This window comes from Chlorocebus sabaeus, chromosome 22, assembly GCF_047675955.1.
Source record: "Chlorocebus sabaeus isolate Y175 chromosome 22, mChlSab1.0.hap1, whole genome shotgun sequence".
In the NCBI taxonomy this organism is placed as follows: Eukaryota; Metazoa; Chordata; class Mammalia; order Primates; family Cercopithecidae; genus Chlorocebus; species Chlorocebus sabaeus.
The window spans coordinates 75704389-75711646 of record NC_132925.1 but is presented as its reverse complement, the minus strand read 5'-3'; positions in this window follow the sequence as shown (position 1 = coordinate 75711646).

The window sequence follows — 7258 nt, the reverse complement described above, 5'->3', positions numbered from 1 at the left end:
TCGTCTGCTTCTATCTAATGATTCGGCATCTAAGTAAGTGACATCAATGTCACCATGACTTGAGATCAAAGATTGTAGGCAAATGCCTAGAGGCTGTCCACTGTCTTAGTCTGGAAGTGACACCTCCACTTCCCCTCACAGTTCTTTGGCTAGCACTAGTCACATGACCACATGCAACTGGGAGGGGGCTGGGAGGTGGAACACATGGATATTTGATGAGCAGTAAATGTCTCAGCCACACTCATTCTTTACACAAAACTCCCTCTGAATCATCATTCTGAAGAATTGAGAAACAACCTTGAAACGATAGATGAGATTTAGAGAATAGATTTTTCAAATATATGAGTCAATTTCTTTTCTAGCTCTTTATCTGAGACTAATTTTGAAATTAAAGGAATATAGTTAGCTATTCCTCTTTCTAGGTCAGAGGAATTCACTACTGACTTTGTTGTACATCCATCATTCTTTGATTTCTTTCCTAGGCCAGGAAAACTTCATCTTATGCTGCATATTTTCAGGTGGTAAGGTTTATTTTTTCATCCTGGTAAAAAGAGATAACACTCTAGATTGTAAATTTGTTTTATTATCTCTCAAAACTCTACGGTAGTAGCATTACCTGTCTTCTGAGTGTTTCCTTTGCAACCCTTTGTCTACTGGACTCCTATTTATAATAAATATTTAGTGGATTGTGTCTGAAATGTTAGAATAACATTTGCTTTTTCTAGATTCACTTTTTGTTACTGGACAGAAAGCATCAACTTGTTTCTTTGTGTTTCTTCTGCCATTGGGGCTTTTATTAAATTAAGTGTCATAGCATCTCATTTATTTCTAATTCAGCTGCAGATTTCTGCCTAAGTGTGCCTTGATTGTGTCCTTGCTTGCTCAGGCACATTCTCTAATAAACTATAGTCCTGTAATTAGCCCTAGACTCATGAAAGAAATATGTTGAAATATGATAATTTATTCCATTTGCTAATATAAGTTTATTCCTTGGTAGCATTTTCCAGAGCCACATGGATTTGATTATTCTTAAATCTTCACTTCTTAGTGATGGTTCTTTCATTATATTACAAATTATCTGATTATAATTCAGTGGCACAAACTCTTGACTTCGTGTTTTTTTTTTTTTTTTTTTTTTTTAACTTGTAGTTGATAGTACTTGAAATGTTGGTAGCTTCATTATGGAATCCAAAGGCACTATTACTCTTTGAAATTGGAAAACGCTATTGCCAAACTGGAGTTTATTAGAAAAGAAACCAATTTGGGGGAAATTCAGTAATGCAAACTTTAGCTCAGACATAACCACTAATAGGAACTTTGAGTGAAATTTTGCCTTGCAGCCACTTACCCAGAGAGAAAAACACTTCTCCTTGGAAGGAAGGCTGAAACTTTTTTTTTTTTTTTTCGTGTTTCACACTCAAAGGTGTGTAAGGTTAAAGCCATACTACCTCTTCTTCCTTTTAATTTACTGAAGCAGAATTTTTAGGAATTTTTCTTTTGACACTGTTTTAAAATTTTTTGAGCATCTACTTTGTGTTAGGCCCCAGAAGAAAAGACAGCTGGGCTCCTTACCCCCATGGAGTACTGGTTCTAATGAGGGGGAAAAGGAAACTCAGAATTACAAGATGTTGCTGGGAGATATGCAGAATCCCATGGGAGCCCAAGGCAGAGATCCTATTTCTAACTTGCTGAGACCAGACTTTTCATCCTAGAAGCATATCTACGTTGAGACCTGAAGAATGAGAAGTAGTTAACCAAGTGATCAATAGGTGGAAAGGGGAAAGTAGAAGTGTGAGTACTTTAAGCGGATGGAACAGCACGTCCAAAGGTCTGGGTGCAAGGGAGAGATCATGATGAGAAACTGAAAGATCGATTTGGCCGGACATTCATGGCATTTATTCATTGTATGCACATTATGCAATGCTTTCCAGCAGTTGTGGTTTGTTTGAGAGGGTAACAAGACAGAGAAGGTGCCAGGCCTGTGACCTTGTCTGCCATAAAGGATCCTAGAGGGTTTTGGGTCTTGACTATGACAACAGACACAACTTTCCCACAGATATCCTCTTACCTGCCATGATGTCACCAGCTGGATGGAATTCATACAGTCCATGAAGTAATAGGAAGAAGACCTCTGTGGTCCCTGAAGCCTGGGAGAAAAGAACTAATTCAGGGTCAGAAGCAACACAGTCCTGAGGGAGTCTGGGTACTGAGTGAAGCAGAGATGAAAACAATACAGGACAGAGTGGCAAATTTGATTTACATAATAAGAGCAGGCAAAGAAGGCTGGCAAGTGTGACAGAAAAGACCTGGGCACTGAATGTGTTTGGGGGTGGAAGTTGAGAATAGGAAAGAGACAACTCAAGAGATAAGCTGGCATTCACATGCAGGGTAGTGACAGGGGCAGCAATGGTGAGACAGACTTGTTAAATGTCTGCTATGCATTAAGAATTTACCTCCTCCTTTAGTGTTTCCTTGATAGACGGGACAGATTTGAAATGCTGAATATGGACTTATAATACTTTCTGGTTGTGTTTGTATTTCTTTGAATGCAGTGCTTGGCTGAGACTGGACCAATCGGTCCAACCCTGGGACTCGCAGGGTTGTAGAAACCTTCTCATGTGACTGTAGCACCAACTTGCTAAACAGAGTGCAGACGACTGTTTAGAAATAGAGCCAATAGATAATCTCAGTTCTTCCTCTTGGGTTATTACTAGGATAGTTCCTAAAGGTGATACATTTGCAGATGTCTGCCAACCCCATGATTTTCTGCATCCAAAAAACTCTTCCCTCACCCAAAAGAACTAGCACTCTGGCCAGGCACGGTGGCTCACACCTGTAATCCTAGCACTTTGGGAGGCTGAGGTGGGCAGATCACATTGGGAGTTTGAGACCAGCCTGACCAACATGGAGAAACTCCATCTCTACCAAAAATACAAAATTAGTCAGGCATGGTGGTGCATGCCTATAATCCTAACTACTCAGGAGGCTGAGGCAGGATAATTGCTTGAACCCGGGAGGCGGAGGTTGTGGTGAGCCGAGATGGCGCCATTGCACTCCAGCCTGCGCAACAAGAGCAAAAAACTCCGTCTCAAAAAAAAAAAAGGAACTAGCACTCTGCCAGCATGCTAGCACCTAGCACTTCATCCCTGTTCCACCACTGGTTGATCAGACCAGGAATGAGTACCTGACCCAAACTGGGCCAATCGGAGTATTTTTTGAGACTAAAATATTAAATGAAGAAGATGGCAACTTGGGAGCTGTGGAGAACCACATATGTCCATGAATTTCCCAAAGCTGAAAAAGCAAAATAACAAAGGGAAAAGATTAAGCAGACTATGGAAGAGAAGCTGAGCTTAAAACTTAGGGTAGAAACTTTCTGATCCCTTGGTGGCTTTTCTATTTCAGGCTCCAGGCCCTCATGAAGCTGTTTCCCTTAGCTTCTTGCAAGATATGCAGTATCTTTCAAACAAATTTTTTTTTTTTTTGTGGCCCAAGTTAGTTCGAAGTAAGTTTTGATTACTTAAAATCCAAAGAACCTAGACTTAAAAAATTGCCCTTTATGGCCCAAATTCCTTAGGTCATTCAGTTTACATTCTAGTATTTCTAGATCCATCTGTTTGCGAACTTCTTGCGTGTTAAGGACACAAGGCCGTCCATCAGCCCTGATGACCTGTTTTATCTTCAGAATCAGCCAGCCGAGCAGGGGAAACAAGTATGTGCTAGTATTTTGCTGAGAAAGTTCTTAAATCATCTCATCTCCTGCTGGGTATAATTGTGTCATTTAATAGCTTAACCATTTCCCCCTAAACTTCAGCCTGTGTTTGCTTTTATTAATCTATTGCATCTTCTAACGAGCTTTCCTTTTTAGGTTCATGACTGGATGTCTGTCTCAGTCAAAATTAGCTATATTTAGAATTTAGGCTGGAATGGGTTTTCCAAAGGGGCTGATGTTTCTCGTTCTAATCTAAAAGTAAAACCAGTATCTACTTTACACATAGGGCAGATGAGTATTTGAGAAGCAGACCCTTCAACCCCAAAGCTCTGTAACACAAACTGGACTGAGCCCGTAGCACACAAGGGCTCACAGAAAATAAAGGCTTTCCCGTGATGAAAGGGGTGGCCCTAGATCGCCAAATGTTTATGAAAAATGTGATGACCCGGGGCCCTGATGAATCAGACTCTCTAGGGATGGGGCTAGGGATCCTGAATTTTCCGTAATCTACCCAGTTAATTTTGATGTGTGAAAACCATTGGCTCTGAGCCCAAGTAGCAATTCTCAAATCCAAACATAATTGTTAGATTGTGTTTTACAATAAGCTCACTCTCTTCTTCAGTGCAGCAGTGGTATACATCTATCATAAAAATTAAAGCCAGTTGAAGTACATTCCTTTTTTGATGACTGCCATTCCTGGAAAAAAGTGAACCCACTCCAGCTCCTCTAAAATTGGACTAGAAGCTACGGGCTCAAGTCTCTATATTCAGACCAATAAGATTGTTAGGTTCTCTTGAAGCATCAGGGACTAGCGGATGTGTTTTTGTTTGCTTGTTTGTGGTAGGGGCAGGAGGCAGACAGGGGTGGGTCTCCAGCAAAACCCCACCTTCCTGGCCGGAAATAGTCCCGGGTAAATCCTCGAACTGGATTGAGAACGTGCCTTTGCACTTGGCGCATTTTCCTCTGATTTTTTTTTCTTTTTCTTGAGATGGAATCTCGCTGTCACCCAGGTTGGAGTGCACTGGTGCAATCTTGATTCACTCCAATCTCTGCCTCCCGGGTTGTCTCAGGTTCTTGTCTCAGCCTCCCGAGTAGCTGGGATTACAGGCATGTGCCGCCATTCCTGGCTAATTTTTGTATTTTTAGTAGAGATGAGGTTTTGCCATATTGGCCAGGCTGTTCTCAAACTCCTGACCTCAGGTGATCTGCCTGCCTCCGCCACCCAAAGTGCTGGGATTATAGGCCTGAGTCACTGTGCCTGGCCACTTTCCTCTGATTGATCCCCACCCTTCACTTATTTTACATATATCTACCCTTTCCTAATTGGTTTTCTATACTATCATGCCCACCTTTGAGTGGTGTCTTTGCTTTAACCTTTTTTGCATGCTCGCAAACCAATCAGGATGCACTGCTTATTCTGAGCCCATAAAAAACCTGAGATCCACTGAACCAGAACCTCTTTGAGGAGGACGAGGAGTTTTCATTAAGTTCTGTGGGCATTTTTTACACGTAGTAAAGATTCAGGCCTTCTTCAAATGTCTCTAAATCCTATTTAATGCTTACATTAAAAAAAGATAAGAGCATTCTTAGACTAGATATGGCTCAGTCATATTGGGAAGTCTTCTGCCTTCAGGTGAGTTCAGGGGACCACTGCCTTCAGGGGACCACTGCTGCATCCCCTCCCTCTCTGCCAACAGCCGTTGCATCACTGAAACTTCTTGCCTAACTCACTCTTCGAGTGTGTGTGTACCTAATCCTTCCTGGTGGTGAGACAAGAACCCAGGCCTAAGCTGTGGAGCAAAAACACTCCATCATTTGTTTATTTGCTTCAGAGACTTGGAAGAAAACAAGAAATTTCTTGAGCTGTGATTCTCAAACCACCTAGATCATAAAGATATAAAGGGCCTTGTTATAAAAGCAGATTCTGGGGCTCTACCTCAGATCCACCAAACCAGAACGTCTTTCAGGAGGATGAGGAGTTTTCAGTAAGTTCAGTGGGCATTTTTTACACATAGTGAAGATTCAGGCCTTCCTTGAATGTCTCTAAATCCTAATGTGTATAATAAAAAAAAGATAAGAGCATTATTAGACTGGATACCACTGGTATCTAGTTCTTGCCAGCCTCTCTCTTTGGGTAGACTAGAAATACTAATGATAGTAATAACAATAGCTAATGTGTTTTGAGCTCTTATAATGACAGGTAGCACTAAGAGTTTTACAAGTATTGTTCCAGTACATCCACACAATAACCCAATAATGACTCTTCTGTTATATCTCATTTAATAGATTAAGAACTGAGGCTCAAGGAGGATATGGACATTTCCCAAGATCAACAACTAGCAAGTGGTTGAGATGAGATTTAAAATGTTAAAGGAACATGGGGCCAAAATAAAAGGTGCACAACTGGCATTTAGTGCATATGGGATCCTTCATATGTTTTCATTGGGATTGCAAGGAACACTTGAGCCCGAAGAAGAGGTTACACAGGTATGTGTTGTCACAATACATAAGCACAATGGAGAGGGGTGTGTGAGGGACCAAAATCAAATGGTAACCCTAGAAGGGTACCTCCAGGGCAGGAACTAGGATCTGTTTGGAGGTGAGGAAGTCCTGAAGACCAGCTCCTCTGGGTCCATTCTGGTCTCTTGTCTTTGCTCTTGGATCTGCTCTCAGCCTAGACTTTTGCTTACCTGTTGCTTCTGCTTCCTCATCCTTCCTCTTACCCTGTTGCTCCTAGGCCTGACTCCACCTTCTGGTTCCTCCTCATACATTCTCTTAGCTTCCACTGCCACTGTCAGCTGCCTCATTCTCTCAGAATTTCTTAGTTTATAATCTTATTTAATCTTATCAGAGACAAGGTCTCTCGCTGTGTCACCCAAACTGGAGTGCAGTGGCACAGTCATAAGTCATTGCAGCCTCAAGTGATCTTCCTGCCTCAGCCTCCTTAGCACCTGGGACTAAAGATTTGCACCACTATGCCCAGCTACTGGTTTTTGTTTTCATTTTTTTCCCATAGAGACGGGGGTGGAGGGGGTCTTGCTGTGTTGCCCAGGCTGGTCTTAAACTCCTGGCCTCAAGTGATCCTCCCACTTCAGCCTCCCAAAAGTACTGGGATTATAGACATGAAGCACTGTGCCTGGCCTATATTCTTGAGAGAGGGAATCTGATTAGTCCAGTTTATCATGCTTATAGGATTGCTGGTTAGGTGCTATACTTGACTACAATCATTTTGGCTGAAGAGGAGAAAGAGGGAGGCTCTATATTAAAAACCATGGTTGCCTGCAGGCCATGCTCTACAGAGGTCTGTAAGCAGAACAGGCACAATTGCCATTTCCAGCTCAAGTTTTTATTCAAAAGCTCTTAGAATGTCTTAGAATGAAACAACTCTTGTTGTCTGTCACTCCCAAGTGATTAGTTACCGTGGGTAAGACAACTGTTCCTGATGTCTTGCCTAGTTGAAAGTAAAGTTTGTAAGCTCCTTTAAGGTAGAGATTTTTGTTTGTTTTACACGTTGTTATATTCTAAACACCTAGAACAGTTCCTGGC